The following is a 17,623-nucleotide window of genomic DNA, read 5'->3' on the forward strand; positions in this document are numbered from 1 at the left end:
GAGGGTTCCCCAGGAGAGTTCCAAATGTGTGTGGGTAGAATATATATCCCACGGGGGTAAAATTGAAAAAAGTTGAAAAAAATTTTTTTTTTGGACTTAGTCATTTTTCTGGCGTTTATCAGACTTTCAGATAGGGGAAATGTCAGTGAGCGTTCCGATTTCAGTTCCAGAGCGATTCGCCCAATGAGTCCTTGATATTTAGTCGTTTTCAGCCAATTTTTTGGATTTTTGAAAATGTCACTTTTTTGTGAAAATATCCACTAAATGAGGGAATAATATGTGTGATGGTACCCAAGGAGAGTTCCAAATGTGTGTGGGTAGAATATATATCCCACGGGGGTAAAATTGAAAAAAGTTGAAAAATTATTTTTTTTTGACTTAGTCATTTTTCTGGCGTTTATCAGACTTTCAGATAGGGGAAATGTCAGTGAGCATTCCAATTTCAGTTCCAGAGTGATTCACCCAATGAGTCCTTGATATTTAGTCGTTTTCAGCCAATTTTCTGGATTTTTGAAAATGTCACTTTTTTGTGAAAACATCCACTAAATGAGGGAATAATATGTGTGAGGGTACCCCAGGAGAGTTCCAAATGTGTGTGGGTAGAATATATATCCCACGGGGGAAAAATTGAAAAAAGCTGAAAACATTTTTTTTTTGGACTTAGTCATTTTTCCAGTGTTTATCAGACTTTCAGTTAGTGGAAATGTCAGTGAGCGTTCCGATTTCAGTTCCAGAGTGATTCGCCCAATGACTCATTGTTATTTAGTCGTTTTCAGCCAATTTTCTGGATTTTTGAAAATGTCACTTTTTTGTGAAAATATCCACTAAATGAGGGAATAATATGTGTGAGGGTACCCCAGGAGAGTTCCAAATGTGTGTGGGTAGAATATATATCCCACGGGGGTAAAATTGAAAAAAGTTGAAAAAAAAATTTTTTGGGACTTAGTCATTTTTCTGTCATTTATCAGACTTTCAGATAGGGGAAATGTCAGTGAGCATTCCGATTTCAGTTCCAGAGTGATTCACCCAATGAGTCCTTGATATTTAGTCGTTTTCAGCCAATTTTTTGGATTTTTGAAAATTTCACTTTTTTGTGAAAAAATCCACTAAATGAGGGAATAATATGTGTGAGGGTACCCCAGGAGAGTTCCAAATGTGTGTGGGTAGAATATATATCCCACGGGGGTAAAATTGAAAAAAGTTGAAAAAAAATTTTTTTTGGACTTAGTCATTTTTCTGGCGTTTATCAGACTTTCAGATAGGGGAAATGTCAGTGAGCATTCCGATTTCAGTTCCAGAGCAATTCACCCAATGAGTCCTTGATATTTAGTCGTTTTCAGCCAATTTTCTGGATTTTTGAAAATTTCACTTTTTTGTGAAAATATCCACTAAATGAGGGAATAATATATGTGAGGGTACCCCAGGAGAGTTCCAAATGTGTGTGGGTGGAATATATATCCCACGGGGGTAAAATTGAAAAAAGTTGAAAAAAAATTTTTTTTGGACTTAGTCATTTTTCTGGCGTTTATCAGACTTTCAGATAGGGGAAATGTCAGTGAGCATTCCGATTTCAGTTCCAGAGCAATTCACCCAATGAGTCCTTGATATTTAGTCGTTTTCAGCCAATTTTCTGGATTTTTGAAAATTTCACTTTTTTGTGAAAATATCCACTAAATGAGGGAATAATATATGTGAGGGTACCCCAGGAGAGTTCCAAATGTGTGTGGGTGGAATATATATCCCACGGGGGAAAAATTGAAAAAAGCTGAAAACATTTTTTTTTTGGACTTAGTCATTTTTCTGGCGTTTATCAGACTTTCAGATAGGGGAAATGTCAGTGAGCATTCCGATTTCAGTTCCAGAGTGATTCACCCAATGAGTCCTTGATATTTAGTCGTTTTCAGCCAATTTTTTGGATTTTTGAAAATTTCACTTTTTTGTGAAAATATCCACTAAATGAGGGAATAATATGTGTGAGGTACCCCAGGAGAGTTCCAAATGTGTGTGGGTAGAATATATATCCCACGCGGGTAAAATTGAAAAAAGTTGAAAAAAAAATTTTTTGGGACTTAGTCATTTTTCTGGCATTTATCAGACTTTCAGATAGGGGAAATGTCAGTGAGCATTCCGATTTCAGTTCCAGAGTGATTCACCCAATGAGTCCTTGATATTTAGTCGTTTTCAGCCAATTTTTTGGATTTTTGAAAATTTCACTTTTTTGTGAAAATATCCACTAAATGAGGGAATAATATGTGTGAGGTACCCCAGGAGAGTTCCAAATGTGTGTCGGTAGAATATATATCCCACGGGGGTAAAATTGAAAAAAGTTGAAAAAAATTTTTTTTTGGACTTAGTCATTTTTCTGGCGTTTATCAGACTTTCAGATAGGGGAAATGTCAGTGAGCATTCCGATTTCAGTTCCAGAGCAATTCGCCCAATGAGTCCTTGATATTTAGTCGTTTTCAGCCAATTTTCTGGATTTTTGAAAATTTCACTTTTTTGTGAAAATATCCACTAAATGAGGGAATAATATGTGTGAGGGTACCCCAGGAGAGTTCCAAATGTGTGTGGGTAGAATATATATCCCACGGGGGTAAAATTGAAAAAAGTTGAAAACATTTTTTTTTTGGACTTAGTCATTTTTCCAGCGCTTATCAGACTTTCAGTTAGGGGAAATGTCAGTGAGCGTTCCGATTTCAGTTCCAGAGCGATTCGCCAAATGAGTCCTTGATATTTAGTCGTTTTCAGCCAATTTTTTGGATTTTTGAAATTTCACTTTTTTGTCAAAATATCCACTAAATGAGGGAATAATATGTGTGAGGGTACCCCAGGAGAGTTCCAAATGTGTGTGGGTAGAATATATATCCCACGGGGGTAAAATTGAAAAAAGTTGAAAAAAAAATTTTTTTGGACTTAGTCATTTTTCTGTCATTTATCAGACTTTCAGATAGGGGAAATGTCAGTGAGCATTCCGATTTCAGTTCCAGAGTGATTCACCCAATGAGTCCTTGATATTTAGTCGTTTTCAGCCAATTTTTTGGATTTTTGAAAATTTCACTTTTTTGTGAAAATATCCACTAAATGAGGGAATAATATGTGTGAGGGTTCCCCAGGAGAGTTCCAAATGTGTGTGGGTAGAATATATATCCCACGGGGGTAAAATTGAAAAAAGTTGAAAAAAATTTTTTTTTTGGACTTAGTCATTTTTCTGGCGTTTATCAGACTTTCAGATAGGGGAAATGTCAGTGAGCATTCCGATTTCAGTTCCAGAGCGATTCGCCCAATGAGTCCTTGATATTTAGTCGTTTTCAGCCAATTTTCTGGATTTTTGAAAATGTCACTTTTTTGTGAAAATATCCACTAAATGAGGGAATAATATGTGTGAGGGTACCCCAGGAGAGTTCCAAATGTGTGTGGGTAGAATATGTATCCCACGGGGGTAAAATTGAAAAAAGCTGAAAAAAAAATTTTTTGGGACTTAGTCATTTTTCTGGCATTTATCAGACTTTCAGATGGGGAAATGTCAGTGAGCATTCCGATTTCAGTTCCACAGTGATTCGCCCAATGAGACCTTGATATTTAGTCGTTTTCAGCCAATTTTCTGGATGTTTTAAAATTTCACTTTTTTGTAAAAATATCCACTAAATGAGGGAATAATATGTGTGAGGGTACCCCAGGAGAGTTCCAAATGTGTGTGGGTAGAATATATATCCCATTGGGGTAAAATTGAAAAAAGTTGAAAAAAATTCTTATTTGGACTTAGTCATTTTTCTGGCGTTTATCAGACTTTCAGATAGGGGAAATGTCAGTGAGCGTTCCGATTTCAGTTCCAGAGCGATTCGCCCAATGAGTCCTTGATATTTAGTCGTTTTCAGCCAATTTTTTGGATTTTTGAAAATGTCACTTTTTTGTGAAAATATCCACTAAATGAGGGAATAATATGTGTGATGGTACCCAAGGAGAGTTCCAAATGTGTGTGGGTAGAATATATATCCCACGGGGGAAAAATTGAAAAAAGCTGAAAACATTTTTTTTTTGGACTTAGTCATTTTTCCAGTGTTTATCAGACTTTCAGTTAGTGGAAATGTCAGTGAGCGTTCCGATTTCAGTTCCAGAGTGATTCGCCCAATGACTCATTGTTATTTAGTCGTTTTCAGCCAATTTTCTGGATTTTTGAAAATTTCACTTTTTTGTGAAAATATCCACTAAATGAGGGAATAATATGTGTGAGGGTACCCCAGGAGAGTTCCAAATGTGTGTGGGTAGAATATATATCCCACGGGGGTAAAATTGAAAAAAGTTGAAAAAAAAATTTTTTGGGACTTAGTCATTTTTCTGTCATTTATCAGACTTTCAGATAGGGGAAATGTCAGTGAGCATTCCGATTTCAGTTCCAGAGTGATTCACCCAATGAGTCCTTGATATTTAGTCGTTTTCAGCCAATTTTTTGGATTTTTGAAAATTTCACTTTTTTGTGAAAAAATCCACTAAATGAGGGAATAATATGTGTGAGGGTACCCCAGGAGAGTTCCAAATGTGTGTGGGTAGAATATATATCCCACGGGGGTAAAATTGAAAAAAGTTGAAAAAAAATTTTTTTTGGACTTAGTCATTTTTCTGGCGTTTATCAGACTTTCAGATAGGGGAAATGTCAGTGAGCATTCCGATTTCAGTTCCAGAGCAATTCACCCAATGAGTCCTTGATATTTAGTCGTTTTCAGCCAATTTTCTGGATTTTTGAAAATTTCACTTTTTTGTGAAAATATCCACTAAATGAGGGAATAATATATGTGAGGGTACCCCAGGAGAGTTCCAAATGTGTGTGGGTGGAATATATATCCCACGGGGGTAAAATTGAAAAAAGTTGAAAAAAAATTTTTTTTGGACTTAGTCATTTTTCTGGCGTTTATCAGACTTTCAGATAGGGGAAATGTCAGTGAGCATTCCGATTTCAGTTCCAGAGCAATTCACCCAATGAGTCCTTGATATTTAGTCGTTTTCAGCCAATTTTCTGGATTTTTGAAAATTTCACTTTTTTGTGAAAATATCCACTAAATGAGGGAATAATATATGTGAGGGTACCCCAGGAGAGTTCCAAATGTGTGTGGGTGGAATATATATCCCACGGGGGAAAAATTGAAAAAAGCTGAAAACATTTTTTTTTTGGACTTAGTCATTTTTCTGGCGTTTATCAGACTTTCAGATAGGGGAAATGTCAGTGAGCATTCCGATTTCAGTTCCAGAGTGATTCACCCAATGAGTCCTTGATATTTAGTCGTTTTCAGCCAATTTTTTGGATTTTTGAAAATTTCACTTTTTTGTGAAAATATCCACTAAATGAGGGAATAATATGTGTGAGGTACCCCAGGAGAGTTCCAAATGTGTGTGGGTAGAATATATATCCCACGCGGGTAAAATTGAAAAAAGTTGAAAAAAAAATTTTTTGGGACTTAGTCATTTTTCTGGCATTTATCAGACTTTCAGATAGGGGAAATGTCAGTGAGCATTCCGATTTCAGTTCCAGAGTGATTCACCCAATGAGTCCTTGATATTTAGTCGTTTTCAGCCAATTTTTTGGATTTTTGAAAATTTCACTTTTTTGTGAAAATATCCACTAAATGAGGGAATAATATGTGTGAGGTACCCCAGGAGAGTTCCAAATGTGTGTCGGTAGAATATATATCCCACGGGGGTAAAATTGAAAAAAGTTGAAAAAAATTTTTTTTTGGACTTAGTCATTTTTCTGGCGTTTATCAGACTTTCAGATAGGGGAAATGTCAGTGAGCATTCCGATTTCAGTTCCAGAGCAATTCGCCCAATGAGTCCTTGATATTTAGTCGTTTTCAGCCAATTTTCTGGATTTTTGAAAATTTCACTTTTTTGTGAAAATATCCACTAAATGAGGGAATAATATGTGTGAGGGTACCCCAGGAGAGTTCCAAATGTGTGTGGGTAGAATATATATCCCACGGGGGTAAAATTGAAAAAAGTTGAAAACATTTTTTTTTTGGACTTAGTCATTTTTCCAGCGCTTATCAGACTTTCAGTTAGGGGAAATGTCAGTGAGCGTTCCGATTTCAGTTCCAGAGCGATTCGCCAAATGAGTCCTTGATATTTAGTCGTTTTCAGCCAATTTTTTGGATTTTTGAAATTTCACTTTTTTGTCAAAATATCCACTAAATGAGGGAATAATATGTGTGAGGGTACCCCAGGAGAGTTCCAAATGTGTGTGGGTAGAATATATATCCCACGGGGGTAAAATTGAAAAAAGTTGAAAAAAAAATTTTTTTGGACTTAGTCATTTTTCTGTCATTTATCAGACTTTCAGATAGGGGAAATGTCAGTGAGCATTCCGATTTCAGTTCCAGAGTGATTCACCCAATGAGTCCTTGATATTTAGTCGTTTTCAGCCAATTTTTTGGATTTTTGAAAATTTCACTTTTTTGTGAAAATATCCACTAAATGAGGGAATAATATGTGTGAGGGTTCCCCAGGAGAGTTCCAAATGTGTGTGGGTAGAATATATATCCCACGGGGGTAAAATTGAAAAAAGTTGAAAAAAATTTTTTTTTTGGACTTAGTAATTTTTCTGGCGTTTATCAGACTTTCAGATAGGGGAAATGTCAGTGAGCATTCCGATTTCAGTTCCAGAGCGATTCGCCCAATGAGTCCTTGATATTTAGTCGTTTTCAGCCAATTTTCTGGATTTTTGAAAATGTCACTTTTTTGTGAAAATATCCACTAAATGAGGGAATAATATGTGTGAGGGTACCCCAGGAGAGTTCCAAATGTGTGTGGGTAGAATATGTATCCCACGGGGGTAAAATTGAAAAAAGCTGAAAAAAAAATTTTTTGGGACTTAGTCATTTTTCTGGCATTTATCAGACTTTCAGATGGGGAAATGTCAGTGAGCGTTCCGATTTCAGTTCCAGAGCGATTCGCCCAATGAGTCCTTGATATTTAGTCGTTTTCAGCCAATTTTTTGGATTTTTGAAAATGTCACTTTTTTGTGAAAATATCCACTAAATGAGGGAATAATATGTGTGATGGTACCCAAGGAGAGTTCCAAATGTGTGTGGGTAGAATATATATCCCACGGGGGTAAAATTGAAAAAAGTTGAAAAATTTTTTTTTTTTGACTTAGTCATTTTTCTGGCGTTTATCAGACTTTCAGATAGGGGAAATGTCAGTGAGCATTCCAATTTCAGTTCCAGAGTGATTCACCCAATGAGTCCTTGATATTTAGTCGTTTTCAGCCAATTTTCTGGATTTTTGAAAATGTCACTTTTTTGTGAAAACATCCACTAAATGAGGGAATAATATGTGTGAGGGTACCCCAGGAGAGTTCCAAATGTGTGTGGGTAGAATATATATCCCACGGGGGAAAAATTGAAAAAAGCTGAAAACATTTTTTTTTTGGACTTAGTCATTTTTCCAGTGTTTATCAGACTTTCAGTTAGTGGAAATGTCAGTGAGCGTTCCGATTTCAGTTCCAGAGTGATTCGCCCAATGACTCATTGTTATTTAGTCGTTTTCAGCCAATTTTCTGGATTTTTGAAAATTTCACTTTTTTGTGAAAATATCCACTAAATGAGGGAATAATATGTGTGAGGGTACCCCAGGAGAGTTCCAAATGTGTGTGGGTAGAATATATATCCCACGGGGGTAAAATTGAAAAAAGTTGAAAAAAAAATTTTTTGGGACTTAGTCATTTTTCTGTCATTTATCAGACTTTCAGATAGGGGAAATGTCAGTGAGCATTCCGATTTCAGTTCCAGAGTGATTCACCCAATGAGTCCTTGATATTTAGTCGTTTTCAGCCAATTTTTTGGATTTTTGAAAATTTCACTTTTTTGTGAAAATATCCACTAAATGAGGGAATAATATGTGTGAGGGTTCCCCAGGAGAGTTCCAAATGTGTGTGGGTAGAATATATATCCCACGGGGGTAAAATTGAAAAAAGTTGAAAAAAATTTTTTTTTTGGACTTAGTCATTTTTCTGGCGTTTATCAGACTTTCAGATAGGGGAAATGTCAGTGAGCTTTCCGATTTCAGTTCCAGAGCGATTCGCCCAATGAGTCCTTGATATTTAGTCGTTTTCAGCCAATTTTCTGGATTTTTGAAAATTTCACATTTTTGTGAAAATATCCACTAAATGAGGGAATAATATGTGTGAGGGTACCCCAGGAGAGTTCCAAATGTGTGTGGGTAGAATATATATCCCATTGGGGTAAAATTGAAAAAAGTTGAAAAAAATTTTTTTTTGGACTTAGTCATTTTTCTGGCGTTTATCAGACTTTCAGAGAGGGCAAATGCCAGTGAGCGTTCCGATTTCAGTTCCAGAGTGATTCGCCCAATGACTCATTGTTATTTAGTCGTTTTCAGCCAATTTTCTGGATTTTTGAAAATTTCACTTTTTTGTGAAAATATCCACTAAATGAGGGAATAATATGTGTGAGGGTACCCCAGGAGAGTTCCAAATGTGTGTGGGTAGAATATATATCCCACGGGGGTAAAATTGAAAAAAGTTGAAAACATTTTTTTTTTGGACTTAGTCATTTTTCCAGCGCTTATCAGACTTTCAGTTAGGGGAAATGTCAGTGAGCGTTCCGATTTCAGTTCCAGAGCGATTCGCCCAATGAGTCCTTGATATTTAGTCGTTTTCAGCCAATTTTTTGGATTTTTGAAAATGTCACTTTTTTGTGAAAATATCCACTAAATGAGGGAATAATATGTGTGAGGGTACCCCAGGAGAGTTCCAAATGTGTGTGGGTAGAATATATATCCCACGGGGGAAAAATTGAAAAAAGCTGAAAACATTTTTTTTTTGGACTTAGTCATTTTTCCAGCGTTTATCAGACTTTCAGTTAGTGGAAATGTCAGTGAGCGTTCCGATTTCAGTTCCAGAGTGATTCGCCCAATGACTCATTGTTATTTAGTCGTTTTCAGCCAATTTTCTGGATTTTTGAAAATTTCACTTTTTTGTGAAAATATCCACTAAATGAGGGAATAATATGTGTGAGGGTACCCCAGGAGAGTTCCAAATGTGTGTGGGTAGAATATATATCCCACGGGGGTAAAATTGAAAAAAGTTGAAAAAAAAAATTTTTGGGACTTAGTCATTTTTCTGGCATTTATCAGACTTTCAGATGGGGAAATGTCAGTGAGCATTCCGATTTCAGTTCCACAGTGATTCGCCCAATGAGTCCTTGATATTTAGTCGTTTTCAGCCAATTTTCTGGATTTTTTAAAATTTCACTTTTTTGTAAAAATATCCACTAAATGAGGGAATAATATGTGTGAGGGTACCCCAGGAGAGTTCCAAATGTGTGTGGGTAGAATATATATCCCATTGGGGTAAAATTGAAAAAAGTTGAAAAAAATTCTTTTTTGGACTTAGTCATTTTTCTGGCGTTTATCAGACTTTCAGAGAGGGCAAATGCCAGTGAGCGTTCCGATTTCAGTTCCAGAGTGATTCGCCCAATGACTCATTGTTATTTAGTCGTTTTCAGCCAATTTTCTGGATTTTTGAAAATTTCACTTTTTTGTGAAAATATCCACTAAATGAGGGAATAATATGTGTGAGGGTACCCCAGGAGAGTTCCAAATGTGTGTGGGTAGAATATATATCCCACGGGGGTAAAATTGAAAAAAGCTGAAAAAAAAATTTTTTGGGACTTACTCATTTTTCTGGCATTTATGAGACTTTCAGATGGGGAAATGTCAGTGAGCATTCCGATTTCAGTTCCACAGTGATTCGCCCAATGAGACCTTGATATTTAGTCGTTTTCAGCCAATTTTCAGGATGTTTTAAAATTTCACTTTTTTGTAAAAATATCCACTAAATGAGGGAATAATATGTGTGAGGGTACCCCAGGAGAGTTCCAAATGTGTGTGGGTAGAATATATATCCCATTGGGGTAAAATTGAAAAAAGTTGAAAAAAATTCTTATTTGGACTTAGTCATTTTTCTGGCGTTTATCAGACTTTCAGATAGGGGAAATGTCAGTGAGCGTTCCGATTTCAGTTCCAGAGCGATTCGCCCAATGAGTCCTTGATATTTAGTCGTTTTCAGCCAATTTTTTGGATTTTTGAAAATGTCACTTTTTTGTGAAAATATCCACTAAATGAGGGAATAATATGTGTGATGGTACCCAAGGAGAGTTCCAAATGTGTGTGGGTAGAATATATATCCCACGGGGGTAAAATTGAAAAAAGTTGAAAAATTTTTTTTTTTTGACTTAGTCATTTTTCTGGCGTTTATCAGACTTTCAGATAGGGGAAATGTCAGTGAGCATTCCAATTTCAGTTCCAGAGTGATTCACCCAATGAGTCCTTGATATTTAGTCATTTTCAGCCAATTTTTTGGATTTTTGAAAATTTCACTTTTTTGTGAAAATATCCACTAAATGAGGGAATAATATGTGTGAGGGTACCCCAGGAGAGTTCCAAATGTGTGTGGGTAGAATATATATCCCATTGGGGTAAAATTGAAAAAAGTTGAAAAAAATTTTTTTTTGGACTTAGTCATTTTTCTGGCGTTTATCAGACTTTCAGAGAGGGGAAATGCCAGTGAGCATTCCAATTTCAGTTCCAGAGTGATTCTCCCAATGAGTCCTTGTTATTTAGTCGTTTTCAGCCAATTTTCTGGATTTTTGAAAATGTCACTTTTTTGTGAAAATATCCACTAAATGAGGGAATAATATGTGTGAGGGTACCCCAGGAGAGTTCCAAATGTGTGTGGGTAGAATATATATCCCACGGGGGAAAAATTGAAAAAAGCTGAAAACATTTTTTTTTTGGACTTAGTCATTTTTCCAGCGTTTATCAGACTTTCAGTTAGTGGAAATGTCAGTGAGCGTTCCGATTTCAGTTCCAGAGTGATTCGCCCAATGACTCATTGTTATTTAGTCGTTTTCAGCCAATTTTCTGGATTTTTGAAAATGTCACTTTTTTGTGAAAATATCCACTAAATGAGGGAATAATATGTGTGAGGGTACCCCAGGAGAGTTCCAAATGTGTGTGGGTAGAATATATATCCCACGGGGGAAAAATTGAAAAAAGCTGAAAACATTTTTTTTTTGGACTTAGTCATTTTTCCAGCGTTTATCAGACTTTCAGTTAGTGGAAATGTCAGTGAGCGTTCCGATTTCAGTTCCAGAGTGATTCGCCCAATGACTCATTGTTATTTAGTCGTTTTCAGCCAATTTTCTGGATTTTTGAAAATTTCACTTTTTTGTGAAAATATCCACTAAATGAGGGAATAATATGTGTGAGGGTACCCCAGGAGAGTTCCAAATGTGTGTGGGTAGAATATATATCCCACGGGGGTAAAATTGAAAAAAGCTGAAAAAAAAATTTTTTGGGACTTAGTCATTTTTCTGGCATTTATCAGACTTTCAGATGGGGAAATGTCAGTGAGCATTCCGATTTCAGTTCCACAGTGATTCGCCCAATGAGTCCTTGATATTTAGTCGTTTTCAGCCAATTTTCTGGATTTTTTAAAATTTCACTTTTTTGTAAAAATATCCACTAAATGAGGGAATAATATGTGTGAGGGTACCCCAGGAGAGTTCCAAATGTGTGTGGGTAGAATATATATCCCATTGGGGTAAAATTGAAAAAAGTTGAAAAAAATTCTTTTTTGGACTTAGTCATTTTTCTGGCGTTTATCAGACTTTCAGATAGGGGAAATGTCAGTGAGCGTTCCGATTTCAGTTCCAGAGCGATTCGCCCAATGAGTCCTTGATATTTAGTCGTTTTCAGCCAATTTTTTGGATTTTTGAAAATGTCACTTTTTTGTGAAAATATCCACTAAATGAGGGAATAATATGTGTGATGGTACCCAAGGAGAGTTCCAAATGTGTGTGGGTAGAATATATATCCCACGGGGGTAAAATTGAAAAAAGTTGAAAAAAATTTTTTTTTTGACTTAGTCATTTTTCTGGCGTTTATCAGACTTTCAGAGAGGGGAAATGCCAGTGAGCGTTCCGATTTCAGTTCCAGAGTGATTCTCCCAATGAGTCCTTGTTATTTAGTCGTTTTCAGCCAATTTTCTGGATTTTTGAAAATGTCACTTTTTTGTGAAAATATCCACTAAATGAGGGAATAATATGTGTGAGGGTACCCCAGGAGAGTTCCAAATGTGTGTGGGTAGAATATATATCCCACGGGGGAAAAATTTAAAAAAGCTGAAAACATTTTTTTTTTGGACTTAGTCATTTTTCCAGCGTTTATCAGACTTTCAGTTAGTGGAAATGTCAGTGAGCGTTCCGATTTCAGTTCCAGAGTGATTCGCCCAATGACTCATTGTTATTTAGTCGTTTTCAGCCAATTTTCTGGATTTTTGAAAATGTCACTTTTTTGTGAAAATATCCACTAAATGAGGGAATAATATGTGTGAGGGTACCCCAGGAGAGTTCCAAATGTGTGTGGGTAGAATATATATCCCACGGGGGAAAAATTGAAAAAAGCTGAAAACATTTTTTTTTTGGACTTAGTCATTTTTCCAGCGTTTATCAGACTTTCAGTTAGTGGAAATGTCAGTGAGCGTTCCGATTTCAGTTCCAGAGTGATTCGCCCAATGACTCATTGTTATTTAGTCGTTTTCAGCCAATTTTCTGGATTTTTGAAAATTTCACTTTTTTGTGAAAATATCCACTAAATGAGGGAATAATATGTGTGAGGGTACCCCAGGAGAGTTCCAAATGTGTGTGGGTAGAATATATATCCCACGGGGGTAAAATTGAAAAAAGCTGAAAAAAAATTTTTTTGGGACTTAGTCATTTTTCTGGCATTTATCAGACTTTCAGATGGGGAAATGTCAGTGAGCATTCCGATTTCAGTTCCACAGTGATTCGCCCAATGAGACCTTGATATTTAGTCGTTTTCAGCCAATTTTCTGGATGTTTTAAAATTTCACTTTTTTGTAAAAATATCCACTAAATGAGGGAATAATATGTGTGAGGGTACCCCAGGAGAGTTCCAAATGTGTGTGGGTAGAATATATATCCCATTGGGGTAAAATTGAAAAAAGTTGAAAAAAATTCTTATTTGGACTTAGTCATTTTTCTGGCGTTTATCAGACTTTCAGAGAGGGCAAATGTCAGTGAGCGTTCCGATTTCAGTTCCAGAGTGATTCTCCCAATGAGTCCTTATTATTTAGTCGTTTTCAGCCAATTTTCTGGATTTTTGAAAATGTCATTTTTTTGTGAAAATATCCACTAAATGAGGGAATAATATGTATGAGGGTACCCCAGGAGAGTTCCAAATGTGTGTGGGTAGAATATATATCCCACGGGGGAAAAATTGAAAAAAGTTGAAAACATTTTTTTTTTGGACTTAGTCATTTTTCCAGCGTTTATCAGACTTTCAGTTAGTGGAAATGTCAGTGAGCGTTCCGATTTCAGTTCCAGAGTGATTCGCCCAATGACTCATTGTTATTTAGTCGTTTTCAGCCAATTTTCTGGATTTTTGAAAATTTCACTTTTTTGTGAAAATATCCACTAAATGAGGGAATAATATGTGTGAGGGTACCCCAGGAGAGTTCCAAATGTGTGTGGGTAGAATATATATCCCACGGGGGTAAAATTGAAAAAAGCTGAAAAAAAAATTTTTTGGGACTTAGTCATTTTTCTGGCATTTATCAGACTTTCAGATGGGGAAATGTCAGTGAGCATTCCGATTTCAGTTCCACAGTGATTCGCCCAATGAGACCTTGATATTTAGTCGTTTTCAGCCAATTTTCTGGATGTTTTAAAATTTCACTTTTTTGTAAAAATATCCACTAAATGAGGGAATAATATGTGTGAGGGTACCCCAGGAGAGTTCCAAATGTGTGTGGGTAGAATATATATCCCATTGGGGTAAAATTGAAAAAAGTTGAAAAAAATTCTTATTTGGACTTAGTCATTTTTCTGGCGTTTATCAGACTTTCAGATAGGGGAAATGTCAGTGAGCGTTCCGATTTCAGTTCCAGAGCGATTCGCCCAATGAGTCCTTGATATTTAGTCGTTTTCAGCCAATTTTTTGGATTTTTGAAAATGTCACTTTTTTGTGAAAATATCCACTAAATGAGGGAATAATATGTGTGATGGTACCCAAGGAGAGTTCCAAATGTGTGTGGGTAGAATATATATCCCACGGGGGTAAAATTGAAAAAAGTTGAAAAATTTTTTTTTTTTGACTTAGTCATTTTTCTGGCGTTTATCAGACTTTCAGATAGGGGAAATGTCAGTGAGCATTCCAATTTCAGTTCCAGAGTGATTCACCCAATGAGTCCTTGATATTTAGTCATTTTCAGCCAATTTTTTGGATTTTTGAAAATTTCACTTTTTTGTGAAAATATCCACTAAATGAGGGAATAATATGTGTGAGGGTACCCCAGGAGAGTTCCAAATGTGTGTGGGTAGAATATATATCCCATTGGGGTAAAATTGAAAAAAGTTGAAAAAAATTTTTTTTTGGACTTAGTCATTTTTCTGGCGTTTATCAGACTTTCAGAGAGGGGAAATGCCAGTGAGCGTTCCGATTTCAGTTCCAGAGTGATTCTCCCAATGAGTCCTTGTTATTTAGTCGTTTTCAGCCAATTTTCTGGATTTTTGAAAATGTCACTTTTTTGTGAAAATATCCACTAAATGAGGGAATAATATGTGTGAGGGTACCCCAGGAGAGTTCCAAATGTGTGTGGGTAGAATATATATCCCACGGGGGAAAAATTGAAAAAAGCTGAAAACATTTTTTTTTTGGACTTAGTCATTTTTCCAGCGTTTATCAGACTTTCAGTTAGTGGAAATGTCAGTGAGCGTTCCGATTTCAGTTCCAGAGTGATTCGCCCAATGACTCATTGTTATTTAGTCGTTTTCAGCCAATTTTCTGGATTTTTGAAAATGTCACTTTTTTGTGAAAATATCCACTAAATGAGGGAATAATATGTGTGAGGGTACCCCAGGAGAGTTCCAAATGTGTGTGGGTAGAATATATATCCCACGGGGGAAAAATTGAAAAAAGCTGAAAACATTTTTTTTTTGGACTTAGTCATTTTTCCAGCGTTTATCAGACTTTCAGTTAGTGGAAATGTCAGTGAGCGTTCCGATTTCAGTTCCAGAGTGATTCGCCCAATGACTCATTGTTATTTAGTCGTTTTCAGCCAATTTTCTGGATTTTTGAAAATTTCACTTTTTTGTGAAAATATCCACTAAATGAGGGAATAATATGTGTGAGGGTACCCCAGGAGAGTTCCAAATGTGTGTGGGTAGAATATATATCCCACGGGGGTAAAATTGAAAAAAGCTGAAAAAAAAATTTTTTGGGACTTAGTCATTTTTCTGGCATTTATCAGACTTTCAGATGGGGAAATGTCAGTGAGCATTCCGATTTCAGTTCCACAGTGATTCGCCCAATGAGACCTTGATATTTAGTCGTTTTCAGCCAATTTTCTGGATGTTTTAAAATTTCACTTTTTTGTAAAAATATCCACTAAATGAGGGAATAATATGTGTGAGGGTACCCCAGGAGAGTTCCAAATGTGTGTGGGTAGAATATATATCCCATTGGGGTAAAATTGAAAAAAGTTGAAAAAAATTCTTATTTGGACTTAGTCATTTTTCTGGCGTTTATCAGACTTTCAGAGAGGGCAAATGTCAGTGAGCGTTCCGATTTCAGTTCCAGAGTGATTCTCCCAATGAGTCCTTATTATTTAGTCGTTTTCAGCCAATTTTCTGGATTTTTGAAAATGTCACTTTTTTGTGAAAATATCCACTAAATGAGGGAATAATATGTATGAGGGTACCCCAGGAGAGTTCCAAATGTGTGTGGGTAGAATATATATCCCACGGGGGAAAAATTGAAAAAAGTTGAAAACATTTTTTTTTTGGACTTAGTCATTTTTCCAGCGTTTATCAGACTTTCAGTTAGTGGAAATGTCAGTGAGCGTTCCGATTTCAGTTCCAGAGTGATTCGCCCAATGACTCATTGTTATTTAGTCGTTTTCAGCCAATTTTCTGGATTTTTGAAAATTTCACTTTTTTGTGAAAATATCCACTAAATGAGGGAATAATATGTGTGAGGGTACCCCAGGAGAGTTCCAAATGTGTGTGGGTAGAATATATATCCCACGGGGGTAAAATTGAAAAAAGCTGAAAAAAAAATTTTTTGGGACTTAGTCATTTTTCTGGCATTTATCAGACTTTCAGATGGGGAAATGTCAGTGAGCATTCCGATTTCAGTTCCACAGTGATTCGCCCAATGAGACCTTGATATTTAGTCGTTTTCAGCCAATTTTCTGGATGTTTTAAAATTTCACTTTTTTGTAAAAATATCCACTAAATGAGGGAATAATATGTGTGAGGGTACCCCAGGAGAGTTCCAAATGTGTGTGGGTAGAATATATATCCCATTGGGGTAAAATTGAAAAAAGTTGAAAAAAATTCTTATTTGGACTTAGTCATTTTTCTGGCGTTTATCAGACTTTCAGATAGGGGAAATGTCAGTGAGCGTTCCGATTTCAGTTCCAGAGCGATTCGCCCAATGAGTCCTTGATATTTAGTCGTTTTCAGCCAATTTTTTGGATTTTTGAAAATGTCACTTTTTTGTGAAAATATCCACTAAATGAGGGAATAATATGTGTGATGGTACCCAAGGAGAGTTCCAAATGTGTGTGGGTAGAATATATATCCCACGGGGGTAAAATTGAAAAAAGTTGAAAAAATTATTTTTTTTGACTTAATCATTTTTCTGCCGTTTATCAGACTTTCAGATAGGGGAAATGTCAGTGAGCATTCCAATTTCAGTTCCAGAGTGATTCACCCAATGAGTCCTTGATATTTAGTCATTTTCAGCCAATTTTTTGGATTTTTGAAAATGTCACTTTTTTGTGAAAATATCCACTAAATGAGGGAATAATATGTGTGAGGGTACCCCAGGAGAGTTCCAAATGTGTGTGGGTAGAATATATATCCCATTGGGGTAAAATTGAAAAAAGTTGAAAAAAATTTTTTTTTGGACTTAGTCATTTTTCTGGCGTTTATCAGACTTTCAGAGAGGGGAAATGCCAGTGAGCGTTCCGATTTCAGTTCCAGAGTGATTCTCCCAATGAGTCCTTGTTATTTAGTCGTTTTCAGCCAATTTTCTGGATTTTTGAAAATGTCACTTTTTTGTGAAAATATCCACTAAATGAGGGAATAATATGTGTGAGGGTACCCCAGGAGAGTTCCAAATGTGTGTGGGTAGAATATATATCCCACGGGGGAAAAATTGAAAAAAGCTGAAAACATTTTTTTTTTGGACTTAGTCATTTTTCCAGCGTTTATCAGACTTTCAGTTAGTGGAAATGTCAGTGAGCGTTCCGATTTCAGTTCCAGAGTGATTCGCCCAATGACTCATTGTTATTTAGTCGTTTTCAGCCAATTTTCTGGATTTTTGAAAATGTCACTTTTTTGTGAAAATATCCACTAAATGAGGGAATAATATGTGTGAGGGTACCCCAGGAGAGTTCCAAATGTGTGTGGGTAGAATATATATCCCACGGGGGAAAAATTGAAAAAAGCTGAAAACATTTTTTTTTTGGACTTAGTCATTTTTCCAGCGTTTATCAGACTTTCAGTTAGTGGAAATGTCAGTGAGC

The sequence above is a fragment of the Phyllobates terribilis genome, unplaced genomic scaffold (assembly GCF_046119375.1).
Source record: "Phyllobates terribilis strain yellow unplaced genomic scaffold, ASM4611937v1 Scaffold_10__3_contigs__length_209671492, whole genome shotgun sequence".
NCBI lineage: Eukaryota > Metazoa > Chordata > Amphibia > Anura > Dendrobatidae > Phyllobates > Phyllobates terribilis.